This window comes from Panthera onca, chromosome C1, assembly GCF_046562875.1.
Source record: "Panthera onca isolate mPanOnc1 chromosome C1, mPanOnc1 haplotype 2, whole genome shotgun sequence".
Classification (NCBI taxonomy): Eukaryota; Metazoa; Chordata; class Mammalia; order Carnivora; family Felidae; genus Panthera; species Panthera onca.
In genome coordinates this window covers 143799685-143820835 of record NC_138346.1, presented here as the reverse complement: position 1 = coordinate 143820835, position 21151 = coordinate 143799685, and the positions used below count along the sequence as shown (strand labels likewise).

The 21151-nt window shown below is 42.8% G+C and overlaps 1 protein-coding gene across 2 annotated transcripts in view; it reads right to left on the bottom strand.

The window, feature by feature from the left end:
• TGFBR3 (transforming growth factor beta receptor 3) overlaps positions 1 to 15868 on the bottom strand; it is a 207880-nt gene extending 192012 nt beyond the window's left edge. Inside the window, exons 1-2 of one of the 2 annotated variants that reach the window (XM_078451688.2) lie at positions 15544 to 15868; positions 2072 to 2125 (exon numbers count right to left, since the gene is read on the bottom strand). The gene's annotated coding sequence lies outside the window, so the exon portion shown is untranslated. The remainder of the gene's footprint in view (positions 1 to 2071; positions 2126 to 15543) is intronic. The other variant, XM_078451687.2, reaches the window with a different exon arrangement.
• Positions 15869 to 21151: the final 5283 nt, after the last annotated feature.

The window sequence follows — 21151 nt, the reverse complement described above, 5'->3', positions numbered from 1 at the left end:
TCCCATGACTGCTGGATGTTGCCTATTTAGTCTGACCTCATTCTCTGTATGCTCCAGCCACACCTGCCTCAATTCAGTCCCACAAAAGGGCCAAGCCCTTGCTTTCAGAAGCAATGTTCCAACCCTGTCAGAACTCAGTGATCCTCTGTAATCTCCCTAACACAGCCACTTACTAACATCTTCAGGTCTCAACTCTGTGTATAAGCATTACTTCTTTAAGGAAGCCTCCTATGATTCCCTCAGACACAGTTAAACTTAGACACCGGGAATGTAGTTCAAGTCAACTCTGCAGATAGATGTTTATGTGATTATTTCCTTCCAGGCATGGCTTTCCTACATCTGTTCACTCTAGAAAGAAGGACTGCAGTCTCCCGGCTAGCAGTAGTAGTCTACCTATGTGGCATATAGTAGGCATCCAATGAAGGTACCATAATGGGTAGCAAGTATCAAACGCAATTCTGTACATTACAGTCAAAAGGATGGAAAGATGGTGAATTATCAAAACATTTCTCAATAATAAATGATAAACTGACAAACAACAGCTGTGTGTAAGAAAGAACCTATATCTCAGGCAGCTTCGAAGGAACAGGAAAGACAGGAGTTCTGGCATCAACATGTTTTACAAGCTTAGACAAGTCACTCCATTCTGGGCTTTAATGTCTTCATCTCTAATACGAAGAGATTAAACAAGAAAATCTTTTGTTCTATACCATACTTATAATTGTCATATGTACTAACAACTAATCCTGAATCCCTCCTATAAAATGAGACTTCAAACACACTTGTGGAAATTTGAAATACATGGTCATGTAATGGCTAGCACGAATGACTTAACAAAACTGGAAAGTACTAGCCAAGAAAAACATTCAATTTGACAACCTAAGTGTAAATAAAATACTAAGACTATAGTAACTACTTTTAATACATAGCTGATATAAACAAAAATATTTTTTAAGTTTATTTTGAGAGAGAGCACATGAGCAGGGGGAAGGGGAGAGGGAGAGAGAGAGAGAGAGGGAGAGAGAATCCCAAGCAGGCTCCACACTGTCAATGCAGAGCCTCACTCGCAGGGTCCAATCCCACAAACCGTGAGATCATGACCTGAGCCAAAATCAAGAGTCAGATGTTTAACCGAATGAGCCACCCACGCGCCCCAACAAAATATATTTAAATCGTTATTTTCTGAGCAATGTAGACACACACAAAACCTAAATATTGTCAGATCTGCCCAATTTATCAAAACTGCCATTTTTACTCTATTCCTAAAACTCCAAGAACTCTACTCATCCCCCTCACCTCATTCCAAAAAACAATCTAATTAATCCCATCCCACTGCGAACAGTCTCCTTGACATTTTGTGGATAATTTGTCCCGTGTTATCTTCTACTCAGAGCCAACCCAGAATGTTAGAAATAGATAACATCTACTCCAGCTCTCTAATTTCACAGATTAGCAAACCAGGAATTAGAAAGGCTCAGTGACTGGCCCACCTTTACACAGCTAGTTTGTAGCACAGCCAAGAATTGTCCGCATGCTGCTTTGTAATTATTCTGTGGTTGTTCATGTTTTTATTCCACGTTCCCCTTCCTCGTAGAGGCTAACACCCTGCTTTCCTCTTCTGACCCCACAAAATATCTCAGCTACCACCTATTGAGCACCTACTGCGTTTTTCACAATTTCTCATTTCATCCTCTCAACAACCCAAGAATACTACTTTGTAGTGAGAAAAGTGAGGCTTCAAGACACTCAACAGCCTCAGGGTCACCAGCTACTAAGTCCTGGCACCAGATTTGGAGCCCAGGTTTGTCTGATTCTCTTAACACTACAAATGGGAGCTCCTCCTCTATGGATGCCAACCAGGCCCTGCACTGTAGTGGGCATGATTCGATCCGACCTATGACAAGTTATTTTGTTTTGAAACCAGAGAGGCAAGGCTCAATGGGTGGTTTTATTTCACTTCATTCATTCATTCACTAAACATTTATTAGCACCTACCACGTGCCAGGCTAGTGCTGGGGAAGCTGGGGACATAGCAATGAACTAAACACGGCACTGTTTTCACGGAGCTTACCTTCTCATGGGGGAGAAAGACAACAAATTTGTAATGTGTCAAGTGATCGAAGTCCTATGAAAGAAAAATAAAGCAGGTTAAGGAGAGAGAGTGCTGAGAGGAGGAATATTATTTTAGACCTAGGGTGGTCACGGAAGTTGTGATATTGTGATTTATAACGAGAAATACACATTTGGTCTTAGTCCCCGATTCTGGCACAAAGTTCCTACAATCCTTGGAATTTCCTAAGTGATGACAGGAATAAAGGTGTCTTTTGTTGTGTTAATGAGGTGACTTCTGGATCCTACCTCAGGATGGGGGCTGCTTACCAGGAGAACCAACAGCTCACTAGAGGGTGGAAACTTTCAGTTCTTTTTCAGAGAGGGGCTGGAGGTTGACTCAACTGCCAATCACCAAAGATTTAATCAATCATGCCTATGTAACAAAGCCTCTGTAAAAACCCAAAAGGATGGGGTTTGGAGACTGGGGAGAGTGCCTTGCCCAGGGAACATGGAAGCTCTATGCCCTTTTTCCACACCTTGCACTGTGTATCACTCCCGTCTGGCTATTGTTGAGTTATATCCTTTTACAATAAACCAGAAATCTAGTAAGTAAAATATTTTTCTGAGTTCTGTGAGCAGCTCTAGCAAGTTAATCAAACCCAAGGAGGGGTTGTGGGAATCTCCAACCTGCAGCCTGGGCTTGTGACCCGTCAAGCAGAAGGCAGTCCTGTGGGACTGTGGAATCGAATGTTATCTCTCCAGGTAGAGAGTAAATAGTGTCAGAATTAGTGGTGTGTGGGAAGACAGCCCCACACACACATAGGAACTGGTTACCAGAAACGTTTTTAGAGGGCCTCTCAGATGAGGTGACATTTGAGCACAGGGACAGAGCTATGAGAGAGCAAGACAGAGCTATGACAACATCAGAAAGAAAAGCATCGCAGACAGTGCAGTTAGTAAATATAAAGCGTGTGCTTGATGTGTTGTTGGAGATTAGATACAGCGTAGTGCGAAGTGTTGGGAAACCCTGCCCCCAGGCCCTCAAATCCCTGCCCTGCCTCTTCCTAGCAGTGGAACTATGAGGAACTCACTAAATACCTCCAAGTCTCATCTATAACATAGAAATAATGATTCTATTTTCCTAAGGGGGCTGTTATTAGAATTAAGTAAATTAGTAACACGTAAAGCATGTGTTAATGCTTTATGTTAATACTTAGTTTGTTCCTAGGGTTCAGGAAATGGTAGTGATGATGATTTTTAACCAGGTCATTGATAACATCTCCATTCAAGACAATTTATTCTCAATTTGATAGTTTTGAATCCAAGGGTTAAATTATGCTGTTAGCTTTGCACATGGCCAATAACTTCCTCCTAAGCCTTTGACTTCCTTAGCTGGGCTTCCTGTCCTGATGAGGAACCACAATGATGTTATCACAAAAAGAGTAGGAGGAAGGGCACCTGGGTGGCTCAGTCTGGTTGATCAGTTGATGGTTGATCCTCAGACTCTTGATTTCAGCTCAGGTCGTGATCTCATGGTTATTGAATCATGATCTCATGGTTCATGAGTTTGAGTCCCACAACGGGCTCCTCACTGACAGTACAGAGCCTGTTTGTGATTCTCTCTCTCCCTCCCTCTCTCTCTCTCTGCCCCTTCCCTGCATGTACTTGCACTCTCGCTCTCTCTCAAAAATAAATAAACTTAAAAAAAAAAAAGAGGCAGGAGGCAAATGACTCTAACATCACTGTTACACTAATACAAATTATGCTCTTCATTCAACATAACCCCTACCCTGAAGAATCAAAGCTTCTTCAGAACTGTAACTTACTGTCCCTTGGATTTAAGTCACTGGTTTCATAAAACAGATCCCACCAGTCTTAACTCCTCACTAGCATCACTGACAGAAGCAGGCAGTAATTTCAACTGCAATCCTGTCTTCAGAAGGGTTAAAACTTCTCTTCAAAATGAAGATGGTAATTTAATTTTAAAAATTTAAAAAAAAAGAAAAAAAAAAACCTTTCTCCATTGTCCCTTTGGCCTAAACTTAACTTTCTTTTCAAAGAAATTAGAACATCAAAGCAAATTCAAGAGTCATCTGGCCCTGCCGGCTCCAGACTATTCCTTAGAGCGTACCCCGAAGCAACTCAGGAAGGTCGGTGAGTGGCCCTGTAGATGGGCCCAGAGCCAAGGGAAGATGTCAGGGCCGCAGGGAAATTCTGCTCCTCTGCCCTATACCCTCTCCCCGTGCTCTTTTCTTTAATGCTATGTTTACTTTTCATCTATGCAGCCCAATGGGTTAAAGGGCAAATCACAGGCAGAGAGAAACCACAGCAAGCCCAAGCCTGTGAGAGGTAAACTGGGAGTCTTCCCAAACCACTTGTAAGGCTGGGGAGAGCCCACGATTGCTGTTTTCAGTCAATTAAAAAGAGGTCAATGTTCTAGTATGACAGGTCTTGAATGAGGCATTTTAAACATCAGATTTTCCTCCTTCTAGACAGATCTGATAGTTTTCCCTTTGAAATGCCATAAGCGTACATTTAACGGGAGCTATAGGAAATCCACAAAATCTTCTCATTCATTTATTCATCTAACGAATATTTATCAAATACCTGCTCCATGCCAGCACTGTTCCAGGTACAGGGATTCAATACGGAACAAAACATACCAAAATCCCTGCCCTCATGGAGCTTACCTTCTAGTCAGAGGCGACAAATTATAAACAAAATATAAAATTGTGTCTGAGATAGAGATAAATGCTAAGAAATCAAAGCAAAGAAGAGGGAAAGGAAATATTTGGGGTCTTTGGTTTGGTTCTTTGTTGGGGTAAGGACTTACAGGAAATGAACTCTGTGGATATCTGAGAGAAAAATATTCCAAGCAAAGGAAACAGCACATGCAAAGGTCCTGAGACAGCATGTCTGACCTGGTTAGGAAACAGACAGCAGGCCAGGAAGCTGGAGCACAGTGAGTGAACCAGAGAGCACAGGAATGAGATCAAAAAGGTAATGGATGTGACAAGGGAGTGATGGCTAGTTGTGTGGGGCTTTACAGATCATTGTAAGGATTCTGGCTTTTACTCTAAGATAAAAACATTAGAGTGTTTTAAGCAAAGGAATAACAGGATCTGACTTAGGCTTCATCGGGGCCATTTTGGCCGTTGGGTGGAGTATACTGCAGAGAAATTTTTAAAAAAGCACTACTCCCCAGCTGTGTGATCTTGGGCAGAGTGTGATCTTGGGCAGGGCATGTAACCTCCCTGTTCTCATCTTTCAAGGTACTTAAAGAGGATTATTTCTAACCCCCACTCTAACCTTAAACTCTATGATTCTGAGTTTATTTCCTTTGCAGTTTCTGTATGGTTACAGTTCACATCCACTGTAAGCTTTGCCTCTCTCCAAACCTTTAACTGAAGTGGAACTGAGTTGGAGAATTCAATGTGATAATATATATTATATACCAAACCCATGCCACACTCCCAGGATACAGAGATGATGAGACATGATAATGCTCTAGGAAAGTCCACAATCTGGCAGACAAAGAAAATAAGCTCTCCAGAGGTAGCAAAAGTGCTGTAAAATAAATTAAAAGAAGATGCAACCAACCACCTGCCAGGAAGAGCCATGTGTAGCTTCCCTACAGACTCTAACAATGTAGATAGAGACCTTGCATGAGTAAGCGGGAGACCACCAGAGAAAGGAAGGGAAGATATGCTAGGTGAGAGACAAGTACAAAAGCAAAGGAGCCTGAGAGCACCCAGCATGCTCTGTAATCCATAAGGGCTCTGGTATGGGAAGAGAGAGGTTTAGGGAGAAGTAGGAGAAATGGCTTGAAAAAGCAGCTGAGGCTACATTATTAATAACCAGACATCTTGCGCCAAGGATAATGGGAGAGCAGTGACTTTTAAAATGCAAAAGGAGGGGCGCCTGGGTGGCTCAGTCGATTAAGCGTCCGACTTCAGCTCAGGTCACGATCTCGCGGTCCATGAGTTCGAGCCCCGCGTCGGGCTCTGGGCTGATGGCTCAGAGCCTGGAGCCTGCTTCCGATTCTGTGTTTCCCTCTCTCTCTGCCCCTCCCCCGTTCATGCTCTGTCTCTCTCTGTCTCAAAAATAAATAAGCGTTAAAAAAAAAATTTTTTTTTTTTAAATAAATAAATAAAATGCAAAAGGAGCCTGGGTGGCTCAATCGGTTAAGCATCTGACTTCGGCTCAGGTCATGATCTCGCAGTTTGTGAGTTTGAGCCCCACATTGGGCTCTGGGGTGACAGCTCAGAACCTGGAGCCTGCTTTGGATTCTGTGTCTCCCTCTCTCTCTGCCCTTCTGCTCATGCTCTGTCTCTCTCTCTCAAAAATAAATTAAAAAAAAAAAAAAAAACAAATGTTAAAATCCAAGAGAACATGGGGTGCCTGGGTGGCTCAGTCAGTTAAATGCCCCACACTTGATTTCGGCTCAGGTCATGATCTCCCAGTTCATGAGACTGAACCCCTCAAGGGGCTCAGTGTGGATAGTGCAGAGCCTTGGGGGATTCTGTCTGTCTGTCTGTCTCTCTCTCTTTCAACCCCTCTCTAGTTCTTGCAATGCACACATGCTCTTCCTCTCAATCTCTCTCAAAATTAATAAACTTTAAAATAAAATGCAAGAAATGAAAACACAGATCTGTGTTTTAGAAGGTACCAACCAAAATGGATAAAAAGATGAAGATAGAGATGATGAAGCCAGGAAAACCAACTGGAAGACCCCTGCAATAGTGCACGTGAGATGATGATTTGGAAAGGGAAAAGAAAATGTCAACTGAGATCTGCTAAAGGTAAGCTACACGTGACTGGTATTACTAGGCCCAGGAAGTAAGCAGAAGCAAGTTTAGTGTGCCTGAGGCTCCTAGCCTGGTAACTGGTGCCATTTACTGACACAGGAAATAAAGGATTGAGACTAGAGAGCACAGAGAAATAGTAGGTTGGGTTTGGGACTTGCTTTTAACAGAAAGACCTACAGAACAACAAGGTAGCTACTGGAAATAAAGGTATGAAATATAAAACTGGAAGTTACTGGCAGAAACATGGCCATTGAGGCATGGAAATACGAGCAACTAAATGCAAACTGAGAAGAGAAGAGAAGAGAAGAGAAGAGAAGAGGAAGGGAAAATATAAAACCTCGGAGAATGCCGACACATAGGAATCAAGCACTGGAAAGGCAACCTGAAGAGAGATCGAGAAGGTAAGGAGAAAACCGGAAGAAGGAGCTCCAAGGAAACGAAGATGATAAAAAGGTGGGGGAAAGACAAGAGTTAAGCAGCAAAGGCCCCAGAGAGAGGACAATGCAGACACCACTTAAAGCAAGCACAAGTTTCGCACTTTGCACCTTTTCTCACACCCTGCCTTGGTATGGTGGGTGTGGGAGCCGGCCTGCAGCAGGCCAAGGACTTCAATAGGAGGTGAGAAAAAATGAGCCAATAGCCAAACACCACTAGCCCCGACAAACTGTGTTGTTACCAAAGATTCTGTACCATTAGGAAAGTTTTATTCAACACTCTGTGGAGGTGTAAGGTGTGAGAAACAGGAACTAAGACCTGCTGGGGGTGATCTTCTGGTGGTAGAAAGGAGATTTCTTAGTTAACACCTGGGTCTCACAGGACCACTAATCCCGAAACCAGCCGTAGGCACTCAGAATGGCTAGGTGCTTCTGACAAGTGCTGAGGACACTATATGCACCCACACATCATCCAGCTTCCAGTTAGGCTTCTCACACCAGCATCCCTAGCCTTTCTTTCTTCACCAGCAGAATGATGCTCGGCATCAGGGACCACATTTCCATTCAAGTCTGGTAAAACGTGTACCAAAAAAACACAGCACCAACTACCTGGTATGATGTTGGGAGCCCATAGCATGGCACCATTCAGACTGGAAAAGGCTTTACCAAAAATACCAGCCAGGTCCCAGAACACTGGGACCAAACACCCTCGTGTCAGCAGAAGCTGCCTGACTACTCTTCCGTTTGCTCTGTGAGAAACAAAAAGGAACTGAAGGAGGAGTCTTTAATCCCAAAATTATTCTTCATTTCCAATAGAGACCACTTGAGAAAATTCTGAAAGCCAACCAGAAAAGACAGATTTTTTAAAAAATATTCATCTATAGTCTTTCCTCCTTTACCCTCTACAAAAAAAGCAGCCCAACCCCCAAATGATCATTTTTCTTGGCTTAATTTCCCTATTTTTGTGATATATAATTGGAAACAGACCGCTTTTTCCTGGCTTCAGAGAACAGGATCTTTGGGGTTACAGGAGTTGCCAACTCCAGAACCTCAGCCTTAGCAAAGTTTCTTTTGCAAACCTTTTTACCTATACCTTTAAGTAGTTAAAGTATATATTAATTCCAAAGAAAACACTTAAATCCCTCATTATTATACAAAAGTGAATTTTGTCCTAATGAATTAGATGCTACTTTCCCTTTTCTACCTGGTTAAACTAAACAGAATCCTGCTTTGTGTTCAATTATCTCCCATTTGAACTTTACCAAGAGCCCTCCACCCAACAAGGTATCTAAATGGGGTACCTTCCGGAACTATTTTTAAGAATTTAGTAGGACGGGTTCTACAGGAAACTCCTTGTTTGCCCACACACTGAATGAAATGAAAATCTTGAATATCTTAGAAAGCAACCACTCTAATAATGAAATAAAGATGCCACAAACTGAAAAAGGCATAAATACAAAAGAATATGAAATGTATCAAAGTAGGTCATCCTTCCTCAGGCTCCAAAAACATGATGCAACAATTGTCATGGATGAGTATGATGAAGTCAAAAGAAAAAGACAGGAGTGCCTTCACAAAGTTGGCTGTTATCTTAAATATTTTTTTCACGATTCAGATAGTATATTATGAATACGACGACAGGTAACAATCTCTATAAAAAATTTAAAAACTAAGCAATGTCTGCTCAGAAAGGCTTTGACAAAAGGAGACAGACCAACAATAGTACACAATGCTGATTTAGAAGATCAGAAACTTCTCCCACACACATAGGGAAGACCTTACAATGTAATAATACAAAATGTATGTAATGAGTCAGTGGTGCTTTCCCTCAAAGTTGAAGTTAATTTGCCAGCCAACTGCACAAAGTCTAATATAACAAAAGGAGACATTTATTCTTTATGGACACTCAGAAGAGAGTTCTGTGTTTGAGTATGTTTTGTTTTAAAGGAAAAACAGAAAAGAGATCACGTATAACAACACAGGCAATACCACACAAAAGGAGTTGGGTATAACATTGGAATCTAAGTATTTCACCTAAAATAACCTTCCAATTATGGGGGAGGAGGGGAGCCACATTCTGCTCCAGCAACCATCATACAGTGAATGATGAAATGAAATTTGCAAATACACACCCGTGTATTTTTGCATTCATTGACCAATTTCATACTGTCAAGACACATAAATCACTAAAAATGCTAATAGAAGTATACTCTCAAAAGGGAATCTTTTCATGTGCCAAGTTGAAATTAAGTATTCACCAAGTTTCCATTAATAAAACAGTAAGAACAAAATAAGAAATCCAAAGTAGATTTCTTTGGTAGACCATCCACCTGGTCCATGTGGTGTCCTTACCCATCAATGGAGGTTAGTCATCTCACCTGTCACACTGCAGCCCTTGTCTCACAGGGCAATCCGATCAACAGGAAAGCTCAAGGACTAGTATCTGTAAAGACTGTTTTCTAAAGATCATTCTTTCAAGGACTAATCAACCTACACGTGTTTTTGCAAATGTTCCATTTGCAATTTCACACAAAATCCTGACCTTCAGCATGTGCCAGGGAAATGAATTATGGTACTTGGAAGGAAAGGCCAGCAGGTGCTTCTTCCTCCACAAAGAGCACCCTACTCTGACCCCCTTCCCCCTGGAGTCCAGTGCCCAAGACACAGGGAGACTATATGCTTCTGTATTACCATCCTTTCTCATAGAGATAGAGCTTGCATTTTAGATTTTATCTTCAATTTTTATTGTGGCAACAATTTAACAGTAAATCCTAAAAATGAACTTTGCCATGCTCTACTCTTATTCAGAGTCCTCTTCCCAGACTTGAAGAAACTTTCAGCACAAACACTAGTGTTAATCTTTTTTTTCTTCCGCCCTGTAATTACCCTAAGCAGGAGATATCAGGATGGCCTGAGGGCATAACTCTAGGGCTCTTTTTTCAGACCTTCAATAATAATTGAAGATTAAATAAATTAAATAAAGATGCCCTTAGTTGTCCTTCTATAAGTCTTGATGGTTGGCCTAGGAAACTAAAGAATAAAAAAAAAATGTGTAAGGTCCAAATGAGAGTGGCCTCATGCAGAATTTTTACAAATGTTGTTCCAAACACTAAACACTGTGCACATCTTGGTTGGTATAAAAGTCATTATTCTCTCTGAAAGAAGGAAAATTGTTTGGAAATCTGTGCTAAATCTTTAGCAAGGGCTTTGCAAACAGAGAAAAGAAAGCTCAATGTCAGTTAACAAACAAATGTTGTATTTCAAAAAGGTACAGAAATGAACAGAGCCCAGGAAATGGACCTAGATCATTTTTTATAAAGTCCTTCCAAACTGTGTTATTTCAGCTTGACTGGAAACCAAACAAATTAGCAATAGCTTTTGTTTTATGCAATGCTACAAAGAGACAATGCTGTATCATTCCAAGTATTAGCTCTGAAGATGTGGAACTAGAGAAATTACTGCTGTGTATCTTGGTGCAGTAATTTTCTTCCAAAACCACAACAGCTCTTGCTGAAACTGTTAAAGGCTAACTGTTATTTGTGAAAGGCTAGTTTTTCATATAACCGCAAATTACTTTTACATTGCAAACTGTCAATATTCCTACAGGTGATACAAGGTTACTTATAAGTTAAAGATCCTTAAAAACATTTGCTTACTTGAGTTATGCAAATTTCAAAAAGTAGTTAATATTTCTTAAGTTTCAAAATTTCAAGTTAAAAAAACACAAGGAAAATGCTCCAATATACAGAATAAAAGTAACAAAATCTTTTTTCAAATAGCTGTTAAGAGCAAAAGAAAGAAAAAAAAAAGGGAAGGCTGCCCTCATTAACTAATGAACCTGACAATTATAATTAGTTTTTGTCCAATAGCAACAAAGGGGGGGGGGGAACATGTTCAAGATAGATTGTCAAGAATAGGGATAATTCAAAATGACGACAGCAAATTCATCCAGAAAAATATATTACAGCAATGTAATACTTATCAGTCTGAATTCTAACTGTTCTGTTACACCTGAAATGTAAAGTCAGAACTTTCCACAGATTTATGATCCCAGGAAATTGGTGATCACTTAGGTACTAAAGAAGTCAGCAGAGATCACCTTAGCAGCATACTCAAAAGGACACTTTGAGTTCCCTGAGATAAGGTTAGGCCCAGATTCTCCCTGCAGGAAACTCACCTGACTTTCACAAGCTACAACTAAGTTTGCATGCAAAAGGGAAAGATTAATTACTTTGAATCTTTTTTTTTTTAAGTTTACTTATTTTTGAGAGACAGAGAGAGAGACAGAGAATCCCAAGCAGGCTCCTCACTGTCAGCACCAACCCATGAGCCGTGAGATCAGGACCTAAGCCGAAATCAAGAGTCAGACACTCAGCTGAGTGAGCCACCCAGGTAACCCTAATTCCTTTGAGTCTTAAAAAGAATTGGACAATCCCTTCCTTTAAATTAACCAATTCTGTCAATCTATAAAGGCTTTCCAAGACAAAGCCTTAGGAAGCCTTAAGGCATCTTGGCCCCCTGCTATCAGAGGCTTGAAAGAGGACAACTAATTCGCCAACTCCAAGACTCGGAACCAGAAGCCTATTAGGAGTAGGGGGTTTGAAAAATGTTTGCTAAAGGAGTGTAAACTACATGAGAGCATGGAAAATTAAGTTAAATCCTAAATAAAATGCTAATCTGAAGTAGCTTTTGCAATGCTGAGATTTTGAAAGAAGAGACTAAATTTTAAAGTTATTTTTTAAAAGGATCCACATGATCCTAACTTGCTAAATGAAATAAAGTCAAAACTACCTAATACACAAGAAACAAGCTGGGGCACCTGGGTGGCTCAGTCAGTTGATCATCCGTCCAACTCTTGATTTCACCTCAGGTCATGATCTCACAGTCAAGGTATCGGCTCACATCAAGCTCTCTCCCTCCCTTTCTGCCCTTCCCTCCCAGCCCCCAATCACACACACACTCTCTCAAAATAAATAAATAAATAAACAAAGAAGGAGGAGGAGGGAAACTGGCCTACCAAACTGCAGGCAAAGATTGAAAACTTTGCTTAAAAGTCAGTTTAACTGTTTTTCCAGGCACGTTAATTTTTTAAGTTTTTTAAAATTTGAGACAGAAAGCACCAGCGGGGGAGGGGTAGACAGGGAGGAGAGCGCGAGATCCCCAAGCAGGCTCTGCACCACCAGCCTAGAGGAGGACGCAGGGTTTGAACGCAGGAACAGTGAGATCATGACCTGAGCCAAAGTCGGACAACTACCTGACTGAGCCACTCAGGTGCCGCCAGGCATGTTAATTCTTAAATAATGTTTATATTTTATTTACAAGATCAGTGTCTATAGACACGTCACACCTCTACAAGACAAATACAATACGTCTGAACTATCACTATATACGAAAATATAAGCCTCTGAAGAATGCCTAGAATTGCTGCTACTCAGGATAACAATCCCTCAGTCTTTCAGTCTTACACTTGGAAGATGCTAATGAAGAATTATAATGACAGGATTGTGAGTGTACCAACCTTCCCGAAAACAAACTCACTACATCCAATTTTCTACAAAAGACAAATGAGGACCATTACAAAAGGATACACAATGGATCTCTCTGGACTCCCAGTTCTCCTGGATAATTGAAATATTGTTCAAATTACACAAAATTAGGGGCGCCTGGGTGGCGCAGTCGGTTAAGCGTCCGACTTCAGCCAGGTCAGGATCTCACGGTCCGTGGGTTCGAGCCCCGCGTCAGGCTCTGGGCTGATGGCTCGGAGCCTGGAGCCTGTTTCCGATTCTGTGTCGCCCTCTCTCTCTGCCCCTCCCCCGTTCATGCTCTGTCTCTCTCTGTCCCAAAAAAAAAAAAAAAAAGTTGAAAAAAAAAATTAAAAAAAAAAATTACACAAAATTATCTTACATACACTTCTTAGGGAAAACAAATGGAAAAAACTACATGCACGTGTATTTAATATCTGTCCAGCCACGAGAGAGTTGACATATATCCAACATATAGGCCTGGTCCTCAAGGTCATTCTTATTATAATCAGTTGAAATTAAACCCAGTTTTCCAGTGTAAACTCAGAAAGCAACTTGGTGATTTCGCTAGATAAAGCCACATTTCCCACTTCTTAAATGTATTTTTAATACCCTAAAAACTGGTTTAAGTGTCTGACAGACATCAATAGTGTGTTATACTCCCCCTATTGGCTAATATTCAAAATAACAGTGAATTCCCCCAGGGTTGCCTTTGAAGTGCTGGGGTTCAAAAGTTAGTTGGTGATTTTTATATTTAAAAACATGAGCTGGATCAACAGTTGTTAAGCAAAGCTGCCATGTAATGGTCAGATTCCATCAAAACAGGAAAAATTAAAGTTGACAAATGACAAAGACAAAGTGAAGGGCTGAAACTATGCTGAAGCCTTGAAACACTAAACAATGCAGAATTCAAGCCAAAAGCAGAGAACACCAAGAAACAGAGCAACATCCTTTAACTGACACAATGGCATGAAATCAATTTCATTTTAATAGCCCTTAAGGGGGTAAGAATTATTTCCCTGCCTCCTGTGCCAACCCCAAGCTGTTTCCTAAGGAAGCCAAGTAACTCTGACAATGTGTAGAGAATAGAAGAAATTAAGAATAAATATTCATATGAATTAATCCAAATCAAGATTCTGTTTCTAATTACTTGGATCCAGTTTCAGAGCTGTAATTTGGCATCCCAGTAAGTATATCACCTAAATTAATTACAGATACTTTGTTACTGTTTCAAGAGATATGTCCAACTCAAACGGGAACCTGAACAACAGAAGATGCCTGGGCTCACCCCACACAAATCTGACTGCACTTGTTAGCTCTCCCTGGCTAAGTTAGCTCTGGAGTCACAACTAACAGAAAGTTATGCGTTAGCTTGGGCAAATTACTAACCTCTACAGTCTTATCTGTAAAATGGCCCTGATAATGTTTTTACCACAGAGTTGGTATGAGGTTTAAATGGTCCTCAAGGCATGCAGGAGAGTGACACAGTTTGGGCTCAATAAACGGTAGCTATTATTACTAGAGAGAAATAGCTGATTTCACAGGGAAGTAACTGTTTGCAGCCTTAAAGTACCATTTCAGGACAACTAAAAGGTCTTGGCATGTGCTTTGTTACCTCTAGATGCTTCTTTCCACCCAAACCGCTCACTTACTTTTCTTAGATGGGAGATGTTCAGAAAATGCCTGGTTCCCCATCTCCGGCTGTCACTCCTAGCATCCTTCACCCTCTTTGCTCTTTTCCCATCACCTCCGTCTCCGGACAAGCAGCTTTCACACCTGTGTAGCGCTTGCTCGGCACCAGGCACTGTTCTATACTCTACACATACTAAATCATTCAATCCTCACAGTGACTTTATGAGACCAGACCTATTATTATTCCCATTTCACAGCTAAGAATATTGAGTGATTTTCTTTTCTCAGCTCTTCTGGTACACACTAAACTAAGTTCCACTGTGCCCAGGTAATTCTCGCTTGACCACGCCGACTCCCTACACTACGTGATTCTGGAAAGTGGGCAAATGCCCACTTTAATAACAAGTCTGCAAGCAGATTCTTGTAGCCACAGCCCAAGATTTCCAGTTTGTTCTAACCAAATGAAGATGCTAAGGGAAGCCTTCAAAATGAACTGGGTAAGGGGCTAATCCGTTAACAGGGGGCGCGTTCTCTGCGGGGCCCGGGTCTGCAGCGCTCCGCGCCGCCCTCACTAAACCAGGAGGGCGCCGGCTGAGGGGAGCGCAGCTCCCGTCGGTGCGCGAGTCTCCGGGCGCAGCCTGTGCAACTGCAATTGAATGCAAACCCACAACAAACCTTTCCCACCGACGCTGTCACGCGCCCCGGGTAAGTGGCCGGCGCGCCCCGCGGGGATTGGAAAAAACCGTGGAGAGGAAGAGTGAGGACAGGCGTGGAGGAGGAGACGTCTTCCCCAGGACAGCGCATCGCCGGGAGCGCTGCCCACCCGACCCAAGACGGCCGCTCCCCACGCACCGCTGGCCACGGGTCGCGGCTCCTCCGAGCGTAAACAGTGCTGGACCAACGCCGCCCTCCCGAGCCCGAGGGGTCCGTGCGGCCGGAGCGACCCCGGCCGTGAACAGACACGGAGCCTCGTGCAGCGCCGACAGGCACCGCGCAGCCTGCAGAGCCCGAGGCCGGAACGTGTGCAGGGCTAGTGGCGCGGCCAGGGGCGTCCCGGCACGGGCTGTAGCGCCGCGGGGCCGGGCCCGCACGTACCTCGGAGGCGGCGTGTCACGCAGAGATCCACCCGCCGCAAGTCGGAGGAACGCGGAGGAAAGTTTCCCCGCCCAGCTCTCGGCGGCGGTGAGCTCCAGCAGCTGCTGCGCCGCGGCGCAACTACGCCATCCGGACCCGCCGGGACTTTCACCTCCTACAGGGAGCTCCGGGAATCGTCCAGGGAAAGTGGCCGAGCACGAGAGCCGCCGAATGCCCTCCCTCACTCACTGGGAAGAGGAAAGCGCCACTCCGCGTCCCCGAAACCCTCGATTACCCCCATCGGGCCGACCCAGCGCTATAGCTCTCCCTCACACACACACGCGGGCGGGGCCGGGCGGGACGCCGCAGCAATCAGCGCGCGGGGGGAGGGGCGCTCCTCCCCCGCCGCCCCACCGAGGGCTCCGCGCGGCAGAGAAACTCCTCCTCCCGCCGCCCGCCCCTTCCCCCTCCCCCTTTTCCTCCCCGGCTGATGGATGAGCCCCGAGCGCTGCTGGAGCCAGCGTTTCCCTTTGGGCTGAGGGTGGTGGAGGAGAGGAGGAGCATCGCGGAGCGGCCGGGCTGCTGCGCGCCCGAGGTGGGGCGGCGAGTGGGTGTCTCAGTCCTGCGGGCGGTGGGGGTCCGCGGACGCTAGCTGCAGGGGTTCGCTAGCTGCAGGGGTTCGCTCCCTCAAACTACGTCCTTCAAACTTTCTAGGTCTCTGGAGGAGTTGGGTTTTTATTTGGTTACCTCGGGCTCGATATAAAAATTCTAAATCCTCCAGTAAACTGATCACACCCTCCTGCCCACTTTTTAGCAAAGCTCCTTCATGCACACCTTCATTCTGTCCCTGTTTGTTTTTCTCACCTCCGATCCTGCTTGTTCTCTCAAGTGGCGCTCTGAGGGTGGGCGCCAATGGGGTCTTGCCGCCGCCTCTCTAACAGCGGAGAGCGCGTTACCCGGCCATTCTCCGTGCTCGATAAATACATGAATACAAATAGAGGAGCTAAGTCAACACTACTGGCGTGATCCTGTCGTCCGCTCGATGCAAACGAAGGTGCAGCCTCTGCGTACCTGCGCCTGCGAACTGTACACCGCAAGAGTGACGAATGCAGTAATCAGAACCCCACTTTGACACTACCGTTTACACCTTGTTTTTCTATTACAAGACATGCTTAAGGCACAGGACACTGTTTTACCAACAGGCTGCTGAAATGATCATGTGGTGAGAAGTTTCTGAGACTGGACTTCCAGTCCTGTCTTTTCACCCTTAGACCAGCTGTGGGACCTTGGACAGACAACTTCAACTCTCCAAGGCTGTTTTCTCCTCCGCGAAATGAGGACCTTGGCCTAGGACCCCTCTCCCAGCTTTAAAGTGCTCCGGACCTAGGCCTTTAATATACTGGAATGGAATAGGGAGGTTTCTTACACTATTGTTTATATCATTATTTGGGAAGTTATTCGATTTCCCTACTTCCCTTCCCTACATTCCCTACTCCCTTCTTTGAAGAGGAAATATTTCTTATCCTCCTTTGTCTTGTGCCGATACAGAGGGAATCCACGAGATATTTTTATAAAGGTCAAATGGTCTCTGATTACCTGGGTTACCTAATTACCTGTAAAAACCTCCTCCATGAACCATTTGTTCCATACCCATATTTATGGACCACCTAGCTTGAGAGGGCTGAGCTAGTCCTTGGAGATATACATAGGCATACTACCCTTAAGAAAGAAACAGTCTAGGTGAAGTTAGCCTCAGCTTTGATATAGTCTTTATAGATTTAAGGCCTTAGATTTCACATAGACTCAAATTACATAGTATTCATGCCTCACATTGTCAAGTTTTAGTTTCAAGTGCAGACATGAACACTTGAATTGGGTATGAATATCTAATCCCACATTTAAATGTATCAGTCATGTTAAAGCTCTCTAATTTTTTAAGGGTTTTTATTTTGTTTTGTTTTCAAGTAAACCCTACCCTAACATGTGGCTCCAACTCATGACTTTGAGATCAAGAGTGGCCTGCTCTACTGACTGAGCCAGCCAGGTGCCCGAAGGCTTTTTAATTTCTAGATAAAATGGCATTGTTGAAGAAGAGAGAGAAAAACCAAAGTAACTTAATTCTTAGGAGTGTCTTGTCTTTTAAGAGTGAAGTGACTGTTCACAATGGAGCCACATTCTCAGTCATGTAACCATCGAAATCTATTGAACAATTACTCTGTGCCAAGCAAAGTCCAAAATATTCTATACTTGTAAATATATTTACTTCTTACAGTCCTATAAGGCTATATACAAACTGAGGCCTGTCAACAAACCTACATATATAGTGAGGCCTTATAACTTGTCAAGAGAGTATAACTAATAAGTGGGAGGGCCAGGATTCAAACCTACATCCATCTAGCTCTTGGCCCAAGTCTTCAACTACCAGGACATACTCTCCACAAAACTTTACATATTGGCAAAATGAAAGATTTGAGAGATTTGGGGTTGGTTGGGTTTTATTGTGAGTTTGTTTGTTTGTTTGTTTGTTTTTGGCAAAACATCTTTAAAACTCAGGGCTGTTTGGGGTACCTGGGTGGCTCAGTAGGTTGAGTATCCGACTCTGCCCAGGTCATGACCTCACAGTTGGTGAGTTTGAGCCTCCAATAGAGCTTGCTGCTCTCAGCACATAGCCTGCTTTGGATCTTCTGTCCCCCTCTCTCTCTGCCCCTCCCCTGCTTGCACTTTCTATTGCAAAAATAAGTAAAACATTAAAACTTTTTTGAAAAGATAAATAAAATAAAATTCAGGGCTTATTTAATTAGTTCAGTAGATGATATGGAAAAATACAAGAAATTATATGGAAATTTACAAAACTGACAATGTCTTAGAGATGTTTCCTCTTTAAATCTTAATTTTTTTTAACATTTATTTATTTTTTGAGAGAGAGACAGAGAATGAGTGGGGGAGGGGTAGAGAGAGAGGGACACACAGATTCCAAAGCAGGCTCCAGGCTCTGAGCTCTCAGCACAGAGCCCAACGTGGGGCCCGAACTCACAAACTATGAGACCATGACCTGAGCCAAAGTCGGATGCTTAACTGACTGAGCCACCCAGGCGCCCCCTCTTTAAATCTTTACACGAATAATGTGATACTATTTGCATAAATCCAGACCCCTGAAGCATTGAGCAAAGCTTTAAAATAAATTTTTGGCTCTCCAGCAAAGTTTAAAAAAAAAAGGATACCCCTACCCTTTATTAACAGCAATATTAACTGATTTGGGGGAATGAAGCCTCTCCTTTCACTGGTTACAAATCAGGACTACATTCAAGTTATAATATTTGTCACCATAAGACACAAGATTCTTTTGGCCCAAGGTGGTGTCTTGGTTATTTGTTCAGAAATATTTCAAAAAGAATTGTAAGTAGAGGGCTGAAATAAAGAGGTACACTTTACTGCACTTGGATAAAAATGTTTGACAGTGAAAGCCTCAGTAATTTACTGAGGCTGTGTGAAACACCCCTGCTACAAGTGCAGACCCACCCATTTTACGAGGATTCATATTCAGTGTTATATCTCTAGATACTGTTGATTAGCAGACAACTGAACAAATTCAGACTAACCTGTTACTGTTCCTTACAGAAGTGAACACCTCCAATTTCTGAAAGACTATATCATTAGAAAATCATTTGGTTTTGCCTTTTTTTTAATGTTTTATTTATTTTTGAGAGAGTACCAGCAGGGGAGGGGCAGAGAGAGAGGGACAGAGGATCTGAAGTGGGTTCTGTGCTGACAGCAGCGAGCTTGATACGGGGCTTGAACTCACGAACCACCAGATCATGACCTGAGCCGAAGCTGGACATGTAACTGGCTAAGCCACCCAGGTGCCCTGGTTTTGCTTTTTACTTTTTTTTTTTAACAAGTCCTCATATAGTATTTAGCACATGCTTTGCACTTGACAAATTGTAACTCATTAAATCCTGATAATAGCTCTAGTTTCCTCATTTTACAGATTGGAAAACATGCGCAGAGAGCTTAAGTCACTTCTCCAAAATCACACAAGTGGCAGGGTCTGGTTCTCTAAGTCCAGAGTCTGCTCAGAACCTCCACTTTGGGCTGTGACAGGTGAAAGTGATCCCCCTTCCACTCAGGGAGAGAGGGTCTTATTTTTTTAAGCTCGATCCTTTAAAAGTTTCAAAAGATAAAAACAAAAGTTTGTTTAGGAGAAATATTACCCTCTACCACCACATAAAAATAAATTACTTTCATGCAGTAAAGAGGGGAGAAGGGACCCTAACTTTAAAGGTTGTCTAAAACAGCCAACATCTTGGAGGCAATTGCATAACAATTCTTAAGAATGTGTGACAGAATATAAGCCAAATGTCCCAAAAGTGTTGTGACAGGATACTGGTCTACAAACTACAGTATGTTCTCCTATTTTCTGCTCAGTTGACATATTACCACAGACAGATTTACTACTTTATTTCTAAAATTTGCCTATAAAGATTCCAATTCATACTTGTATCATCGTAATCTAAGGCCACAATCTAAAGTTGCATTTTCTGTATATCTATATCCAAGATTTGATTTTGGTTTTCACTGATAAAATTTGAGGCTAGCCAATTTCAAATTAAAGAGGAAAAGTACTGTCAGATGAACCTACATGCAGAGCAGAGCCTAAAAGAGACACCTAAATTCAGAGAATTTAGAAATAAAAATCCACAGCCAATTCCCTTACAGTAACCACAGAGTTCCTGAAAACTTGTCATTTCCTGTGCCTCCAACGGAGGTTTTCACGATGCACCTTCAATTTCCCCCTCAGAAGGGCTTCCGACAAAGCAGGAAACCTCACACCATTTCAAAGTAACAACAAAACCCCCTGAGATCCCTGCGTTCTTCCCTCCTTAGGGAATGTGGCAGAGTGACTGCTTTCTTTCTGTGTCAGGGAGCAGGGATTCCAGAGGGAAGACTTTACCCTGCCCGCCCCCGCCCCCCACCTCCTTAGCTGCCCTACAGAGCACTTTTGTTTTGGCCTGGAGAAGGAAGACAAAAATCACAAACTAGGACCTTATTTTATATGGGAAACCAAAAAAAAGACAAGGAGCACCCAGGACATATATTAGTATCTGTGAATATTACAAATCTCATTGCTTTCATTTTAACAAATACAAGAAACTCTGCTTCTTAAAAATACCCCAAATTTAAAATTATTATTGCCTTTGTTATCAACCCTCTGTCATTATTATTTTTTAAGTTTATTTATTTATTTTTGAGTAGAGGGGAGGGGCAGAGAGAGAAGAAAGAGAGAGAATCCGAAGCAGGCTCCACACCGTCAGTGCCTAGCCGGACACAGGGCTCAAACCCATGAACCGTGAGATCATGACCTGAACCGAAACCAAGAGTCAGACACTCAACTGACTGAGCCACCCAGGCGCCCTCTGATGTTATTATTATTATTACCCTTTATTGACCCTTTATTACCCTTTATTGACTTACTCTGTGCAAGACCGTGTTTTAAGTTTGGCCTTATAAAATTCATTTCCAAACATATTTTGAAAATGGATATTTCCATGTATTCGTTATAAAATTACCCGTTATAACATTTCTTTAGGTCACTTACTGTTCTTTTCATATGCAATGTAAGCAGGAGAAT